This window comes from Ascaphus truei, chromosome 7, assembly GCF_040206685.1.
Source record: "Ascaphus truei isolate aAscTru1 chromosome 7, aAscTru1.hap1, whole genome shotgun sequence".
NCBI lineage: Eukaryota > Metazoa > Chordata > Amphibia > Anura > Ascaphidae > Ascaphus > Ascaphus truei.
In genome coordinates, this window is record NC_134489.1 from 78,084,776 (window position 1) to 78,105,286 (window position 20,511).

The window sequence follows — 20,511 nt, forward strand, 5'->3', positions numbered from 1 at the left end:
AGACATACAAAGAAGGGGCTATCCCTTTCTGCATAGTCATCCTGCATCATAAGGGGGAGAGGAGTAACCCGAGTTATCCCACACAGTTAACCTATTAAGACTGTTAACCCCTTATACTAACTAGTAGTCCCCAAACGGGGGCTACAATGAGGTAGCAAAAAATGTTTTTAAAACTAAAACAGACAACTGTTTTTGTGTTGTATTAAAGGGTATGTCAAGAGTCACACAGTATATGGTACAAATCGGCTTGCCGGTTCTTTTTATATCAATCTTCTTACAGAATTCAAACCGGGGGTCCTACCGAGCTGAACAGCTCTACTTTTAGCTCTGGGAGTCCCCCGGTTCCTGCAATACTTTCTGGTCTAGTTGCCTCGTCGATCCTTCCCTTTAGAGAAATCAAAATTCCACCAAGTCTCACAGGCCAATAGGAAGCCACAACGGCATTGGAGGGATGCTGTTGCGGCTTCTTATTGAACGGCCGTTTAAATATCCAAGAAGTAAAACCAGCAACTATACCGGTAAGTATCTCTGTTATGTAAGAAAATAAGAGGGATTGCTGCTTTAATTTTTTAAAAGTCAGCTACAATAAACTGTAGATTTTTTTTTGATAAACTTAATCCAGATCTAATAAAAATGCTTTTAAGGCTGCAGGTGGTACTGTACATCGGGTCAAATGAATACTGTAAATAGAACAGAGCAGAAACAAAAGCTATAAGTGAGGTAAATCACAGAAGATCTGCAGCGTTTACATTCTCTTATTTGTTACATTTCATTTACTGGAAATAGACATACGTTACCCCTAATATTTCATGTTTCACAATTCTCTTAAGTATCTGAATCATTCACAGCTGAAGTGAGCCAGCCTTTCCTACAGCTACCATACTTATATAACAGCTAAAACGCGCTCTATTTTGTATTACTGAATGTTTTTGCTCTATAATATTGATTTCAACACTTATTCTCCATTTACACCTGCATGTGTCAGCATTCAGATTTATTTTACCCATACTTTTCAGGGCTTTAAAGAGACTACGGTATTGTATTTCTTTGTGATTCCATTTTTTCTTAATTCTTAATCTTTAAAGTCTGCTCTCAGACTTTCATTCCCTTTTATCACCGCTAATGATTTGATAAACTAGGGCAAGAAAAAGTAGAGGAACAGCTGGACTGTTTCTTCTTGCCCACATGATAATATAAAATATAATCAAGGGACGAATTTGTGGATAACCCTACAACCCCATGTTATTTCAAAGGGAGCTGAAAAAATAATTGGTTAGCACACATTACATTAGGTTTTTCATCATATTTTTGCAGAAGTTTCAAATTCATACAGTCGCCAATTAAAAACACTGGAAATTTATTAACGGATTACAGATTAAATGGATCATGGAAGCTTAGAGAAAAAAGAAGAAAGCAAGCAAATAACAGGGAGACAATTAGTTTTTGACTCCAGTTTGATGAAACAAGTTTTAACCTATACCGTGCAAGGTCCAGCACCACGAGAGTGGCTAGCCACTACATCGCGATGTGCCCCTACTGTAAGGAATCCACACCTCAGTTTACTGCTTACCTTGCCTCACAGACCTGTGCAGTCCTGGAACACTCCCTCTGGTATCTACTGCAGCTGTGCAAGCTATCACTGCAACCTAGCCTTGTACTCACTCATTGGAGCAGTGCCTTCACACCCTCCTCCGGGGATTGGCCCGCTGGCCTTTAAGTACTGCATCCCCCACAATCCTCCTCTGCCGAGCATAGTCCTTCCTGGATGTCACCGAGTGCTCTGCCACAAGCCCCTGGCTTGTTATCTCGTTACCTACTCTGTTTTGTCCTAGTTCCTGTCTCCTGTGCTGAAGCAGAGTACTCTCCTTGTTTGACTTCAGCTCCCTGTTTCCTGAGACCGGCTGCTAGTCTCACGCAGCAGTCTGTTCCTGTCTCCTGTGCTGAAGCGGAGGTTTCCCAGTGTTGTCTTCAGCTCCCTGGTTCCTGGGACCTGCTGCCCATTCTCTATTGCAGAGGCCGTGTCCAGGTTCCTGCGCTGAAGCGGAGGATTCTCCAGCCCGCTCAGGACTCTTGCGCTGAAGCACTGATCTACCACTGCTGCCAGGCGGTGTGCCCACTCTGTGCCACCTATCACTTCCTTAGTCCACTCCCGCGCTCCTAAGCTGAAGCGGGGAACTCCTGACTACCTGTTGCCGAACGCCTGCTTGAGTAATAATAGGGAGTGAGAGGGGGAAGGGTTGTGAGCTCTAGCTACTGTCAATGATTAGGTGCCAGGGGTGAGAGAGTCATAGAACACAAGAAGAACACTTGCCTAGACAGGTGAGAGAACCCCTTTTGAACAAGCACTCATACGGTGATAGGTACAGATAAATTAAAAGAATGAACCTTTATTAGTGTATATGGGTAAAGTAAGTGAAGTACATAAACACTCAACACAGTTAAAAACGCATTAAACGAATTGCCCCTAGGTCTATTTATAAATTAATAGAGATAGTACTTGAAGGAGAATGGTTAGGAATGTCTGGTACCATATGAAAAAAAAAGTTACTAATAAAGTGCAAAACTAATATGGTGCCTCAGTGTGGTCTATCTATAATGTTTGAAAGAGTCTGGTGTGTGTCACTCGAGTGTAGTAACAGTCAAACTGCTTTCATGCCACATCTGAATAACCTGTGGTTCTGTGACTATATACAGAGTGATACCTGTATGTCGCTAGGGTATTGCGGGTCAAACCCACATAAAAAGGTTTCAGTCAGTGTGACCTAGCTGCACTCTGCTGGTCACAGAAACCAACAAGGGGTTAATTTTGTATATCCTTCAAGGCAACACAGGGTGTAGTAAAATATCTAAAAGGGAGGCTACTATGTAGCTGTGGGGAAGAGAAGAGGCTGATCAGTGGGAGCCGCAAATATATGCACTATTTTTATCCCACTGTTAGTTGTATATTTCTGGGTTCTTATAGCCTCAAATGAGCACAATTTAATTAACCCACCAGATAGATAGTGAGGTGAGTTAATGCTCGTGCCCCCTATGAAGGTAGCAAGTAATCTTGAAGACAGGCTAGCTGATATATCTCTGCCAGTAAAAATGTTTAACTCAGTGTTCTACAGCTGCCTTTAATAAAGTTGCTCTATATCTGCAGATCTAGAAAAAAAAAAGCGAAACGTACGTCGGTGGGCGCTCCCCTGTGACGTCAGCACGCGTACTGGTGCGGCGACGTCTGTCAGACAGCGCGGAAGATAGCCGCTGTCTGCACTCTGAGTTCCACCCGGCATTTATATACTAGGCGGTGTTCATGAATACACCATGCCGGGTGGGGACTGAACAGATGCCGCCACTCAGGAGCGGTGATACACAAGCTCCAAAAGTACAGCAACTCTGATATCCCTGTAATACTGGGGCGTATCACTGAGCGGCTGCAAGACACCACTGATACCACATTAAGCTGTCTATATCAAACAGACGGGGCTCACCTGCCCCAGAGACTTGGTGGATGTTGAACGGCATTAACACTTGAAAAAATATACTCTGCCTACCCACAGTCATTACATCGACTGAACTAGCTGGGCAACTATTAAGCCTAAACAACAACCACATTCATATATCTAGATCTGCAGATATAGAGCAACTTTATTAAAGGCAGCTGTAGAACACTGAGTTAAACATTTTTACTGGCAGAGATATATCAGCTAGCCTGTCTTCAAGATTACTTGCTACCTTCATAGGGGGCACGAGCATTAACTCACCTCACTATCTATCTGGTGGGTTAATTAAATTGTGCTCATTTGAGGCTATAAGAACCCAGAAATATACAACTAACAGTGGGATAAAAATAGTGCATATATTTGCGGCTCCCACTGATCAGCCTCTTCTCTTCCCCACAGCTACATAGTAGCCTCCCTTTTAGATATTTTACTACACCCTGTGTTGCCTTGAAGGATATACAAAATTAACCCCTTGTTGGTTTCTGTGACCAGCAGAGTGCAGCTAGGTCACACTGACAGAAACCTTTTTATGTGGGTTTGACCCGCAATACCCTAGCGACATACAGGTATCACTCTGTATATAGTCACAGAACCACAGGTTATTCAGATGTGGCATGAAAGCAGTTTGACTGTTACTACACTCGAGTGACACACACCAGACTCTTTCAAACATTATAGATAGACCACACTGAGGCACCATATTAGTTTTGCACTTTATTAGTAACTTTTTCTTTCATATGGTACCAGACATTCCTAACCATTCTCCTTCAAGTACTATCTCTATTAATTTATAAATAGACCTAGGGGCAATTCGTTTAATGCGAACACCTGCTTGAACAACGTTTACCCTGATGTCTCCAGTCCTGACCCTGGCTTGTCCACTGACGATGCTGCCTTCTCAAGTCCTGACACTGCTACGTACGACTGCGAACTGCGCAATCCGGATCAGCCTGCGCGGTCTAAGGTCGGTGCTTTTACAACCCCACCTCAGCCACGCGGTCCGACCCAGGTTTGTGGCGAGCACAACCGTGACACCTACAAAATGAGAAAGTGCTCATCATATACTAGAACATCATAAAGCCACTGTAAAGGATAATTCTCCAACAACAAACTTCACACTGGGCAATTATCTAACTCCCGGCGCAATTATCACTTGATAAGGGCAGTCTGATTGAACTAAAATTTGCAGGCATACATTTTAATGATGCTCTCTGCCATTTATTAACATATTAACATTAACATTAACTCTGTGTCCAGGACATACTTGAAAACGAGAGGCAACTCAATGTATTACTTCCTGGTAAAACATTTTATAAAGAAATCTATAGCTCCTATCTCCTAATGTTAGCATCTGATGCGTCTAAACAGGCGCTGCACAAATTCACAACCTACAGTCATAAACACACAGATACACTGGTGTACACAGTACACTCACATTAATAGACTGATACAAAGACCTGAAGCATATAATCTGACATATTGCATACAATGCACTGTGTAAGTTCACACGTGTACAAAGATATGCGCAGACCCACACATGCATATACTGATTATATATATATATATATTTATATACATACATATACACATATGTATATATATATATTATATATACCCTACCCTGACACCTTCCTAAAGTCTCTCCAAAATCCTCAAACTCACCCACCCCACTCATCCAATTGCCTCCACTGACCCCACTGCCAGATCAATCATCATGCCAAGTTTTACTAACTAATGTACATTTGCCTCCTCTACTATGTAACTATAAATGTTGTTATAAATACTGTACATATACTGCTAAATTTGTAACCTTGATGATAGTGTTTTCATAGGCAAACTGTGCACCACACTATGGGCTTATTCTGTAAGCATTCAAGTCAATGCGGCTTTCCGTGCAGATCGCTCGGTACAGCGCTAACAGAGCTTACAGAATAAGCCCCTATGTTGTATTTCAGCTACAGAAACAATGTTATTGTGTGGGTGAAATAGCACAAGAGTTCCCACTGCTGCTTTGTGTATGTCCTGCTGCAGCACGCCACATATTGCAATAACGTTGTCTTCATCTCTATTTGCACTTGCCACAAAAGACACATTTGAATTCCTTCCTTCATATGACATGGCCATTTTTAACCTTATCAGCACTTGAGGTTAAGCAGCACACAAGTGATACTGGACCTCTGGCATTTGTGGTTCGATTTAGCAGTGATCTCATGACTACCTCTCACCCCTGGCTGATGGAAACGGAAGCGTTGGATCAATTAACCAGATCACACCCTAGAAAATGAGAATTTTTGCCATGATGTACCTGGTATGTCAATAGGACCTCTGTCATGCTAGGACCTATGAGGTACAAGGTACATTATAAGGACGCTGGAAAGGTTAATGCATTCTATATATATATTTCTGTTTTTGAAGCAGGCTAATTTAATAAGTACAGGGCTGCTGAAAATTCCCAGGGAACGATAAGGACACCATTCTGACTTGCAACATGCTGCTTGGTGTCTGGTACAAGGAAGAAAAGAACAGATGGAAGACAAAAATAAAGAGAATGACAGGCACAGGCTAAGAAACAAACAGTGACAGATATACGGAGAGAGAAATACGTTACAGAGAGAAGTACTGTATTACAGGGGTGCTAAACTCAAGTCCTCAAGTCTCCCTCCACCAAGTCTCCTCCCACCCCCCTAACAGGTCAGGTTTTCAGTATATAACAGTTTCAGCACAGGTGGCTCATGGACTGGAGTTGAGCACCTCTGCTGTAGTACGTCAATGCTCCTCACTTCAAGAGTGGATGTTAAGAAAACTGCATTCGTTTTTAGGCACACATTTTGATATATACCATTTTAATTTGCACTCTCATCTCTTAACTCCCTCTTTAAACACTTCCCAAATTGCTCATTCTAATGCAAATCATCCTGATGAATTGACTCAAAAGGCTGCAGTCAATATGACAGAATGCTTCATTCCTGATGCAATGTTCCAGTTTGCCACCCTTCATCTCCATGACCCATTAAATGTATGATCTGGGACTTACTTTTATTTTCCGGAACCAAGAACGTTATTCATTAAAGTTACTCAAAAATATTGCAATAAATGAGTACAAATGTCCTCCACACAAAAAGCAAATGCTTACAGCAATGTGACTACAAGTTTTCTCGCAGTCTTTCCTTGTTGTAAGGACGTTTTAACCGTTTTTTTATGTTGTACACTATAATCCTCACTTTTTTTTTTTCAAGCTGTAACATTACAGAGGTTTATGGAATGGTAAATAATAGTAATTGCCTCCTGCCACAGGAGGGAATATGTAAGTAATAAATGTGAGTTAGTGTTTGAACCAACCATTCCTTTGAAGATAGAGTATGATATTCTCCAATGAGGTTATGCCCTATGGAGTTCATGCAATGGAGTGATTTTATTGAATGAGACATCAGCTCGTCGAATAACAGCTGCTGGAAACGTTACAAATTTTAATCAATGCTGGGCTCAGAGGCCTTAAATTCACTATACTCAAAGAATTGGGAATTCAACTTGATATGAGTGATAATTACATTGCTTTGATCATCTGGAGGTATCTCAGCCAAATAGTAAGAAGTATTCTAGCATGATACAGTCACAATATAAAGTAGCGTAATTCAAAGTATGTGGCAAGTAAAGGAAAATGATAGTTAATCTTTTTTTCTAATAGTTTCCATGACAGATACACTATAGAAAATTTGCAGTGTTGGTAAAATAGCAACAACAAACAAATGAGAATAGAAAACATTCTAAAAATCATTACTTATTTTCTTGGAAAGATTAATAGATATTGTATTGTAACCACCTTTTATGTACAGTACATGCTTACTGTATGCGTTTCTTTTAGGAGCAAAACTAAAAGGAGTGGATCCTTTAAACAAAGAACCCACACAGACAATTCTATTCCGCCTCTGCTGTCATCTATTTAATTATTTAATCTATGTAGGTTTCCTGAAATCATAAACCCAAGTGCATTTTAAAAATGCTGTGTTCTTAACTTCACATATAAATCAGATGTTACTCTTGTAGACACTCTTAACTACTTTTAAATACAGTACTTAAAAGTCAAATTAGAGAATGAGACACCACTACATCTTCTCTCTAAAACTAACTGTTCTTATTTTTCATATTGTATTGTTTATCATTTAAAATCTGTTATTAATGACAGGTGACTTTTGTACAATATACAGTACAATAATAGAACAAACACATATTCTGCATCTGAGGTATGGACTTCTAGCTATTTCTGATCAGGTGCTACACTTTTCTCCTTTATGTCATGGTGTTATATTGTAACAACCCCCCCCCCCCCCCATTCACATTGGTCTGGCCTTGTAGTTGTCATGCCAACCAGAGTTCTCTCCAAAGCACACGTTGTGGCTTTCTCAGTGATGTTTCAAAGCAAAAGCCCTTTGTCACCCACACAACTTTACACAGGTGTGACTCTCTTCAAAAAATATTATAATTTGTTTTTTTTTGTTTTTAAAAAAAGAGCTGCATTATTTCACAGCCTGGTCTAGACATGATTTCTTTCATGTCTGTGAATAAGGTGAATAAATTGAGGATATTTTAGAAATATCTCCCACTGCATAAGTTAAATGTTGCAACTACAGAGGGTCTTGCAGTGAACTCCATAGCATGAATCTAAACACAACAAATACAATTGTTTCATATGCAGTACAGTATATATAATACATTTAATGTAATCAGTAATTCATCACATGAGCCTCTTATGCTACTACATATAAGCACTTAAAGAAAAAAATATGTAATGTGATCAAAAATGTTAAATGATTTCTGTAAACAATGCCTAATTATATATACCTATAATAATTTTGGTGATTAAACAAATGTAAATAATTAGACATCTTATGAGTGCTTGTTCTATGGTACAATATCTTCACAAATACTGTGTATCATACTGGCACGTGTAGGTAAAAACAGAAGAAGTAGGGGGAGCAAGGGGTTAAAACATTCCAATTGCTGAGATAGATATGGAAAAAACAATAAACAACAGGCAAACACCTCTTAGGAAAGGGAAGGGAAGGTACAGTAAGATATTTTGCATATACTCACACGGCCCTGTGTGAGTAAAGGTGTATATTGGTATCTTAAGAGGTAGATCCTAGCCCATCAAAAATACAGTCTGATTCAGGACACAGGTGGAGTGGAATGGTGGGATAAAATAATAGCAATAGTATAATACTTACACGGCCCAGTGTAAGTAAAGATGAGGAAAAGGTTTATTTTGGGTATATTTAACCCATCCAGGCCAGTAGTTAAAACCAGGGCACAGGTATTTGCTCTCGAGCAGGATTTCAATAGGAAATCCCTTTCTTAGTGCTCGCAGTGTACTGTTTCCTCCCCAGTCCGGCAGTTTTGGGGTAAGTAAGGCAAGGTGTCAGCGCAAAGATAAAATGTACATTTATTAAAAGTTAAAAGCATCCACAATTGCACTCACATAAACAAATCCCCGGTTGGACAACACAGCCAGATAGTGCGTCTCGTTGCAGATAGCCCCTCCGCGTCCGGAGTGCAGAGAGATGGTAGCCCCTGCTCGGCTCGGCTGCAACTGCGCACTAACTACGGAAGCCAGGTAAAGTCCAAATAAACTGTATTCAGAGTGTTCACACACATTCCAACGTTTCGATCCTCTTCAAGGGATCTTTCCCCCTTGAGAAAGATCCCTTGAAGAGGATCGAAACGTTGGAATTTGTGTGAACACTCTGAATACAGTTTATTTGGACTTTACCTGGCTTCCGTATTTAGTGCGCAGTTGCAGCCGAGCCGAGCAGGGGCTACCATCTCTCTGCACTCCGGACGCGGAGGGGCTATCTGCAACGAGACGCACTATCTGGCTGTGTTGTCCAACCGGGGATTTGTTTATGTGAGTGCAATTGTGGATGCTTTTTACTTTTAATAAATGTACATTTTATTTTTGCGCTGACACCTTGCCTTACTTACCCCAAAACTGCCGGACTGGGGAGGAAACAGTACACTGCGAGCACTAAGAAGGGGATTCCCCATTGAAATCCTGCTCGGGAGCAAATACCTGTGCCCTGGTTTTAACTACTGGCCTGGATGGGTTAAATATACCCCAAAAAAAACTTTTCCTCATCTTTACTTGAACTGGGCCATGTAAGTATTATACTATTGCTATTATTTTATCCCACCATTCCACTCCACCTTTGCCCTGAATCAGACTGTATTTTTGATGGGCTACAATCTACCTCTTAAGATACCAATATACACCTTTACTCACACAGGGCCGTGTGAGTATATGCAAAATATCTTACCTTCCCTTCCCTTCAAGGTGTTTGCCTGTTTGTTGTTTTTTCCATATCTATCTCAGCAATTGAAATGTTTTAACCCCTTGGTCCCCCTACTTCTTCTGTTTTTACGTTCTATTAAGGGCCTTGGATGTTCCCTTCTTTGGGGTTGAAGCAGAGGGGATTACCAGTTTATCTCTTACCATCTAGAGAGACTGTATCTTTTGGTTTGAAATATTAATTTATTTGTATCTGAATTTCTGATTCACATTTATAAAGGTAAGCGCCTGGCTTTCTCTGTTCTATGGCACGTGTAGGTAGCAGTTTTAATACCCATTTAATCATCATCAATAGAGAAACATTTAACCTTACCAGGTAGAACAAATTATAGTATAAATGCAGAACTTGTAAAGGCTACTACACTACTTTTATATTTCAGAGAAAGCAGTACTATCTTTACCACATCTAATTACATACTCCACTCTTTAAAGGACATAGGTTCCTATTCAGTATATAGTGTAAAGTCTGGTGAATGGAAGTTACTGCTTTGTCAAGTGCGTTACCTCACCATACTGAATAGGGCTCATTGTCCTTACAGTAGCTACATATACTGGATCATGGTGCAGTGACTTTGGTCACTAACTCTAAGATACTGTAAGAGTCAATATCTTTGAGATCACAATCTAACATTTTACAGATATAGCAAACGTCATTGCACCCGTTGTGAATTGTTAAAATTGTTTGATTCATTTAAAGCTAATGATCTGGGATTACAGTTCACTTTTGAAATGGATTCAATGAGTATTGAATTTTTGGATTTGCTTTTAGCAGTAGAGATGATAAATTAAATATCATTCAGAGGTTCATTTCAAAACGGTGTCATGTAACAACTACCTGAATGCTACAGCAATCATAATAAGCGGTGGTTCAGAAATATACCCTATGGACAGTTCAATAGAATACGCAGAAACCGTTCAACAGAAATTGCTTATGACAATCAGTCCAAAGTATTGACTCAAACATTTCAAGACACAGGGTATAATATTAATCTAATTTAAGACTCAAAGTAAGGCTAAATCTCTAGATAGATCTTTGCTTTTGGCTAAATCCAAAAACTTGACAAAGTATCCAATAAAAAATATGGTAATTCCTCCTTGTTTATTACAAGGTACAATCAGGAAGCTTTAGATATTGAACAAATATTGGGTAAACATTTAGGAATTTTCACATGTGATTCAGTTCTGAAAATGTGAATTCTTACAGGCAAAAAAATAGTGTTCAAAAAAGCAAAAAAATATAAAAACTTTGCTTGCACTAAGTAAACTTAAGGTTTTTTTCTGACAGAAAAGGTGAATTTTGAACGCTTTCCCTCCAAACCAAAGAAAAATTGTATCTCCTGTAACCACAATTTTGATAAACAAAAAAGTTTAATCTCCTTTGCAAATGGACAGACTTTCTTGGTAAAGTACAGTATTATATGAACTGCAACCCCACCTCTGTAATGTACATGCCAATGTGCAGCTGTAGCCTACAGTATATAAGGAGGACCACCCATTCAAGAGTTAGCTTTTAAGAGCATAGGAGAAACATCAGCAAAGGTCTTTTTACTCATGGGGTTCAAAACACTATTTAAACGTACACTGGAAAATATCCCAATTGTTTAATTTAAGCATTATTGGATTAGAACACATACCATCTGATTTCCAAGAAGGTGATCAATTTTGATCTCTTTGTAAGCAAGAACACAATTGGATTAACAAATTAGGCACTTTTGCCTCAGGAGGTCTGAATGAAACTTTGGCTGTCCATGGTCCGAGTTCATATCAATTCTTATTTTTTTTTTACTCAATTTCAAGTAAGCTGTACTGTATTTAATATATATATTTTTATATATAAATATAATGTTGTTTGTACCCCAATAGAGGCAAAAAGGTCTGTCAAGAATAGTCCTGAGACCCTGAGCACCTTTTCAGGGATAGTACACCATATGTTCCCAGGGTCACCGCTAGTCAGGACAGCCTAACATGGATAATCTCCCTTGCTGCAGATTAAACTGTACACACCAGTAATTGCAGACAACTATAATAAAGTAAAAGAGTTTATTAACAGCTAAAGGGATGTCTATAGAGTTATACTTGGTTGCAACTAAAAGGTAGATAGTTGTCAGCCGGCACATAACTTGGTTGTTATGGCACTGGTAATCTGTCTAGCAAACCCTGACACACCCACAACAGATCTTATACTTCTATTAAACAAGTCAGCATATACATATAGTTCAACTTTCTTGTTAGAATGTCACAAAACATAGAATTGTATTCTGCACTCCGTAAATAGATTGCAGATTGTGTCCCAGAAAAGTTCACTAATATAGTGTCAAAAGAAAAACATGCAGTGCACTGCTATCCCCATAAATTCCATACCCTGGATGATTGGTAGTAAATATCCAGCCGTTGGGCAGGATGGAAATACTATATATCTTAAGTGATTAAGCCACCAACCTGATCCCTGATCTATCTAATTATATAACATGGCAGTGGTACTCCTCTGATAAACTCACACTTCAGTTACTCGCTGGTCACAGTCTCTCCGCGTAAACACCCTGGGATAATGATCCTCTGTCCAGATCCTTCTATTTGAAAGATCCTCCAAGTCTATAGGGCTTACAGTATGTTCCTATTAATAAGCCCAGGAGTCTAACTCTGGAACAGTACCCTCAAAGTAGGATACCTAGCTGGGAGCTTCCCAGGTTTGCTCTAAACACAGGAGGGTTTTCCAGCTGACAGCAATCCAGTCTCCCAAATCAAGCTGATGCTGAAGTTTTTAAGGGGAAGATCTGGAAACATAGAAAGGGATTACTGTTAATTCTTCAAGTCACTTCCCGGAATCAGGGAGGAAGAGTTCTAGAAAAACTTACCGTCTCTTATATATCTCCTCCCCTGCAGAGCCATCAGTCCTTGCCCCTTAGAGCAGGGGTCTCCAAACTCAGTCCTCAAGGGCCACCATCAGGCCAGGTTTTATGGATATCCCTGCTTTAGTCCTCAATTGAGCCATTGATTGAGCCACCTATGGTGAAGCAAGGATATCCTGAAAAGCTGGCCTGTTGCTGGCCCTTGAGGACTGTTTGGAGACCCCTGCCATAGAGCATCAAGGGAGGTGTCATTTTTACTAGGCATATTAGAAGAGCAAATTCATATCCTTTCAATACTCTAGAGCAGGGGTGCACAAACTCTTCTCCCTGCGCCCCCTGCCTGCTCTCACCCCCCCCCACCCTTCCAAATGACGCCGCAGGGTAATGTGATGTCATGTTGCCATGGAAACGCAACGTCACGTGACCCTGCAGCATCATTTGACACCGTGTTGCAATGTCGCCCCTTCCCTCGCGCCCCCAGGTGTACGCCCCTGCCTCCAGACTGGGTGCTCAACTCCAGTCCTCAAGCCCCCCCAACAGGTTAGGTTTCCAGGATATTCCAGCTTCTGCACAGGTGGCTCAATAAGTGGCTCAGTCAAAGACTGTGCAGGAACAGGTGTATCCTTAAAACACGACCTATTGGGGGGTGGGGGCGGGGACTGGAGTTGAGCACTGCCCAAGAGCAGGGGTGGTGAATCTTTTTTCAGGCGTGCCAATAAATGAGCTAAATTTTTTTGGTGGGCCAAAACAAATATGGGGAATAACGAATTACATTTTCATTTAAATATTTAAATTGATTTTATTCAACATTTTTTAAATTAAATACATTATTAAAATTGTGTTCATTTTCAAATTTGATTTTAAATTGCTCTTCCCTACGACCCCATTGCAAAATCAACTTCCCCAAGGCTCTGAACATATCATCCCCTGCTCCTTGCCCTGGTACCGGCTCAATTACCCCTATCCCACCCCTGGCCCTCCCTTCTGGTCCTATTGCACCCTCCCCACTCCTCGTGCCTCCTGAAGACCATCCTGCACTCGATGTACTTACCATGCCCCCCACTGACCTCTGTAACTGGGTGGAGAAGTGACCACTTCCTCCCCCACACTCTCTACTTTCCCCCGCTCATCTCCTCCTCCCCTGATCCCCCCACTACTCATATCCATCTCTACCTGCCCTCCTGTGTAAGCACCCTAAAACTAACCTTGTCCCCTTCCAGCTGCCTTCCCCCAAGTGCCCCACCGCCTTGGCGTGACGTACCAGGCCCCCGCCGCTCTGAGGCTGGCCGCATTCTCTTCTGCACCACCTGGGCATCTCTCGCTGTACCCACATCCCCCCCTCTCCTGTCCTGATGGGCTCAGCCTCATAAAAGACCACTCTCGCCATTCCCTTCTGCGGTTCCTGTCTCCGCTGATCCATGCTGCCTCGGGTGGCCACAGGCTCCGGCATAATATAGTCGCATAATATATTTACCGGCTATTCCATTTGGTTTCAATAGAGCAATGATAAATCACACAATACACATTACAGAAGCGGTAACGCAATGTTGTGTGACAACAGGTACAATAATGTGTGCTACTGTACAATAGCCAATTCCCCTACATGATGCCTTATAAACCTCCAACATTACATTATGCTCATTATAATACATAACATACAATACTCCAGTGGCTTTCTGGTAATCCCACACCCTAATGTGCCACGTGCTTATATACATTTTCCTTGTTTCTATTTCTGCTTTGTTTCATTTGTATTAGGTCATTGACTTTCTCTCAATAGAAATGTGAAATATTTTACGGTCATAAAATTGTGCATATGCATTCATATTTTATTTTTTATATCTATGTTTTAGTCTCTGGGACTATTCCCTTTGTCTCTGCAAGCACACTTGCTTCATATATACAGTATTGGCTGTATTCCTCATGCCAGTTTTGAAAAATTCTGAACCATGCAGCTCTCCCACCCAAAGCCATTTCTGGAATAATACTGTTTGCAGCTGTTCAACTCAAGTCCAACTGCACAATTGACTCATGTTTATTGAGTGATCTCTGGAGTTATGCCATTCCAACGGACTCCAATTAAGCCTTAATTCTTACGTTTATGAATGTTCAATCTTTTATACTCCCCCGTTTGCAATTTCCTCCTGCTAGTATACACTTGCTACATGCATACAATGCTTTCCTGATGTTTTCACTTTTCTCTACCTACAGTATTCTTCTTTTCTTACAAGTTACAAGTGATTCACAATGAATCACATTTCTTATGTAGAATAAATAATCCTAAAAATTGCATAAAACACACAGCATTACACTTTCTGCCAAGGTATTACCTTTTATTAGGGCACAATTGTATGCATTTTATATTATATATTTATAATTATTTGTTTTATTTTTAACATTACATCTGTGATTACTTTTTCTGTGCAAGTTGTTTTAGTTAGAGATTATAAAACCATACAGAATATATAAATATACATGTAGGAACCAGCGTTAAACTTGTGTATAAAAAATATTTATGTATAAATTAAAAAGTATAATGCGGCAAAAAAATTTTTTGGGGTGCGCGCCTGGTCTACTATGGCCATTTCATAGATGATATTCTGATTATTTGGGACACTACTTTTGGTGATGTTCACGATTTATTTACACATTTTTCTTTGAATACACTTGGTCTAGTCTTCACTTCGGTGGTAGATTCAAATTCCATTATTATTCTTTATCTTTGCTTAAAAGTTGACTCAAACAAGGAAGTACAGACAGATGTACACATCAAGGAGGTGGCGTCCAATAGCTACCTCCATGCTAAGATCAGTCATCACCAAGGTTGGCTGAGGAATATTCCCTACAGCCAATTTGGTAGATTGAAACGTAATTGCTCCACTGATATTGACTTCATTGTCCAGTCCAATATTAAGAAGGCCAAATTCATTGAGAAAGGCTATGAAGAAAGTGCACATATTGAAAAATCATTTGTACGGGCAGCAGATCTTGATAGCTTGATACCCGGAGGTCTTAATGAAAATCTGGACACTAGTACGATTGTCTAGTTTGTCTATCAGATATTTTGTGTCCTTTTCTCTCCCAAACCACCCTTTTTTTTTGTGGAAATTTAAAAAAATTCATTTAATATTTGATTTGATAATATTTCAACATATTGTATTGATATCGTTTGATTTATAGGTATTATTTTCTTTTTCTTCACATTTATGTTATATTCATGTTATATTTAGTATTTTATGGATCATTATATTGATTTGGTTGCATACTTTATTAATTATTTTTATTAAGTTGTTTAAGTGTATTTATTTTCATATTTATTTACATAACATTGATGGTTCGTATTATTTATTTTGTATAGCATTGTTTTATTCATTTACATTGAGGTCTACTTGAATTTATGTTCCCCACTTGTACTATTACGTCAGAATGAGTTTTTTCTGTTTTTTTGGACTTGACCAATTAGGACTCAATTGGGTCAATAAATATTCATTGCCACCACGTAACAATACACCCTTGAAGAAGTCAGCGCAGCAGCTGACGAAACGCGTAGGTTTACGTCATTGTGTCTGCCGATCAGCTGACTGAGGAGTTCCTGAGCTGTATGCCACACAGAGACTGACAGAAGCGTGCCGCTTCATTTTTCTTGTTGCGGAAGGAGAGACCTACAAGCTGGGTTGTAAATCCTACAGGCTTCCAGTCCTATGAACGAGGCTGGCTTGCGGTGACCGGAGTGGAGAGGGAGATCAAACTCTGTGTTCCCGGATCAGCACAATTTGGCCTCCGAGCAGCATATCGGAGGGGCTTAGCTGACGCAGTGATGTGTGTACCCTTTGGGATCGTCTACTTTTAAATGCTACCGGTGAGATCGTTCCTATATCTTCATTCATTGCTATTGCTTGAGATCAGCCCAATATTGGTTATATATTGCTACTAATGAGTGGCTACATATTGCAACTTTTCTATCTTCAATCAAGATCCAATCAAGATCAAACAACACTATTTGGTGCACTAAATTGTATCAGCTTCGATCAGTTCATTACTTCAACGTGACTACAGGCTTTAGTGGTTATTTCTAGCTGCACTCAAATACCATCTCATCAGCTTGTTTATCGGACACTTGATTGGTATTAATATACCCTCCCTTTTTGTACTCTGCTATCTACATGTTATTTGTTTGTTATAACTTGTCTTTATCCATAGGGACCTTGTATTTCCTTGTTTTACAATAAATTGCCCATATATAGATATATAGATATATATCTATATATCTATATATCTATATATAACAAACGAGGCAGCCGGCACTCCCAATACCATAAACAGTTTGCGGTGCATGTCCTATACCAATAGTAAGAGGAAAGTAATCCACTCCAGCAGGAGCAAACACAAGACAGCACTCAAAGGTAAGTAAGAAAACTTGTATTCAAAAATAAACATAGCACAAACATGACCAACGTTTCGGTCCTCGCACCACCCTGAGGAAGGTCCCACGAGGACCGAAACGTTGGTCATGTTTGTGCTATGTTTATTTTTGAATACAAGTTTTCTTACTTACCTTTGAGTGCTGTCTTGTGTCTGCTCGAGTGGATCTCTCTCTCTCTTTTTTTTTTTTTTTTTTTTTTTTTTTAATTATGGTGCCAACCAGGTACACAGGGATGTATAATATTTTACAATACATATGGCATAAGTGCATTTTAACATTGGACATTTTCCAATTAAAGCAGTACGTGTATACAATAAAACTTTGAACCGTGATTCTCAAAGGAAGTTTTTTGTGATGACGAGTCAATATCCTATTAATAAACAAACATAGGCACCTTCGCATTTTGTAAACGCATTGGTTATTCCTAAAACCTGGCATGGCCACTGGTCCACGTAAAGAGTTTATCAACTACTGGATTAGGATCTTGTTCACAACATACACAGTATTTTTGATTGGATCCATTTTAAAGGTGAATCAAGAACTATAGATATTGTGCCACATTTCTCTGTCTCTCATGCCAAAGGAAAGAAAGTCTTTAATGAGTTTATCATTTGATTTGAACTAATGTACCTGGTCCTCTGTGATCATTATTCTATTTTCATCTGTCAGCTTCAATCCAGCAGTCACACTGTATATAAAAAAACAGGACAAAACATGTAGTTGGTATCAAGCAAAATAAATGTAACATACATATACAGCATTTGAGTTTAGTTTTTTTTAATGAATGATGACTTATATTTTCTCTAACTGTGGCTACATTTTAAAAATACGAACAAGCACAATATGTAATGTGCTAATACTGTATATACTATATCCTCAGTTTGCTCATCATCCCTGTACCGTGCCCAAATACCTGACCTAAGAAGTATTATGTACAAAAATAATTCACCTAATTTGCACTAATTAACCCATTTCACAAGTGAGCGAAATATAAAGGAAATCTGAAATGGGTAAACCGCATACAGTACTGTATCAAATAAGGAAACCGTGGTTCTGTCGATCCAAGCTTCTTGTATAAAAAGTTGAAGGCTTACTTTTTATGACAATATATAATTATATACAATTACAACAATTATATACAATTACAACAATTTGTAATAACATTCACTTTGTTTATTTTGAAGGAAAAAAAAACTTTCACAAAAACGAGTCCTAATTACATTGGATAGGTATAATGACTACAAAAAAACAATTGCAAAAGCATTTATACATGAGAACTGAAAAGCGTGCTGGGAAAATCTTTTCGTTACCAGTAAAGCATATACAGTATTTAGACAAGTTTGGTGCAAAATGAATACAAAGAGACATGTTAATTCTGTATCCTAGTGTCGACCTATCAGGGCCTGTTGCTCAGTTCTGCTCTGTTTACCGTATGGTAGCTTGCAATTTTGGAAGTTAAAGAAGCATTCTAAGCATATTTTTAAAAAAATTAACCCAGGAATAAAGCAGGGGATCTCCGGAGCTAACCCCATAACCCCATGAATTTCTGCCATGGTACCAGTGCTTTAAAGTTTAAAGCTCCCGCGTCACACGGGCCAACAGGAAGTCGAACCTGATGATGTCACAGCTTCTTCCTGGTCCGCAGGGCGTGTGAGCTTTGAAACGCCGTCATAATATGAACCCTCAAAGGCAAGCAGAGCAGTTACCAGCACCTACCATGGAGGTAAGTATCCCCGGGAAGTTTCCTACCTAACTATTTTCTTCAACAGTAAGGAACCTGAAACGATACAGTTTTCACGAAATCTGCAGACAGCACTCAGGTAATTTTTTTTTTTTTTACTCCTTTCACTGCTTACTAAATTTGATATATATATATATATATATATATCTCAAAAACACCAAGAACAAAGAAGCCCCCAAAGAAAGCAATCAGACATATCTCATAAATAATGCAAAAACTGTGATTAAAGTAATGTACAAATAATTTTAATCAAACACATCTAACAAATAAAACTAAAATAACACACACATGGAAACAGACTGAAAAAACCTGCTGAAAAAAATCAAAGCAAAAAAGGACAAATAATGAGAACTACACAGAAAAAAATAAATAAATAACAATAATAATAATAATAATAATAATATATATATATTACCAATTGGATGCCTTTATATCTTGCTGCCAATTCATGGTGAACCTGGGCTGTTTACATCCACTCTGCAAACCTGGGACTCACCCTACCACCGCAGATGACCACAATAGAGATTTCTCTCCCACGAATGGTTCTGTTTGAAATCCTGTAAGTGCACATTCTTATGGGTTGCTGATTTTTAAAATAAATGTACCTTATTTTTTACTCAGTTACGTGCTATGGAGCTTGCGCTTTTGTTTGTTTTTTGTTTATAGATTCCAAAAGTGGTTGGCTATACCACTCCCCTTAAAGCTGCAAAGACGCTCCCTGGATCTTCTATTGAGACTATATTTCTCTTTGGATTTTTTGTTTGAGTGGAACATTCAATTTGGATTTTCCTTTTTTTTCACTATCACGTTATGGTTTGTAGATATTATTAGGTTAAATTGTGGTAATTTTAATTTATTTTAATATTTTAAATATGTTATTATAATGTATCATTTATTATGGTTAGTTCACATCCTCTTTAGCGCTACTTAATTTTTGTGTTGTCTATATATATATATATATATATATATATATATATATATATATATATATATATATATATATATATATATATATATCTTATTGAAGTCGGGAAATGTCAGCGTTGACTGAAAAAAAAAATCCCTAGAATTAAAGCTAAATTTTCCTCATATAAAAGAACTTCCACCCTGGAAAACAACATTGACTAAGATTTTCTAATTGATCACTTCATACTTGGAATTAACACCTCTACAATGCAGAATAACATTTTTTTTTTTTTAAATTCTCTTCTGAACTAAACACAAAATAGACGTCAAGTTGCGACACCAAACCGCAACCGTTTTGCAATAATTAAGCAGGGTTGGGGAGTGGAAGAAGACATACAAACACACTGACAGATATTATGAGGCACAGCCACAAAGCATTGCTACTCCATAACACCTTCCAGCATGGCTTAGTGGATATGCTCCTCTCCAGCCTATTAAACTTAATTGGTTGTAAGGTGTCTTCTGTAATATGGTCCTTTATGGACCATTTACTTGAATGGAGCCTTACCATGTCTATCAACATGGAACGTGTCTTATGGAATAACACTTTTTCTTAAATATGACCCTACTGTACTGTAGGTCTTTGCATTCACAGGATACATGTTTGACCATTTTGGTCAATTAAATCTACTTCTGTTACAGTATTGAGGCTTCAAAGGTTTTCTTTGCTTCACTGGAGTGCAAATTCTCTAGATTTCTTTTTT

General features: G+C 38.9%; 1 protein-coding gene across 2 annotated transcripts in view; it reads right to left on the bottom strand.

Moving 5' to 3' along the window:
* B3GALT1 (beta-1,3-galactosyltransferase 1) overlaps positions 1-20,511 on the bottom strand; it is a 262,134-nt gene that overhangs the window by 173,020 nt on the left and 68,603 nt on the right. For both annotated transcript variants that reach the window (XM_075609164.1, XM_075609163.1), the window contains exon 2: positions 17,731-17,788. The gene's annotated coding sequence lies outside the window, so the exon portion shown is untranslated. The remainder of the gene's footprint in view (positions 1-17,730; positions 17,789-20,511) is intronic.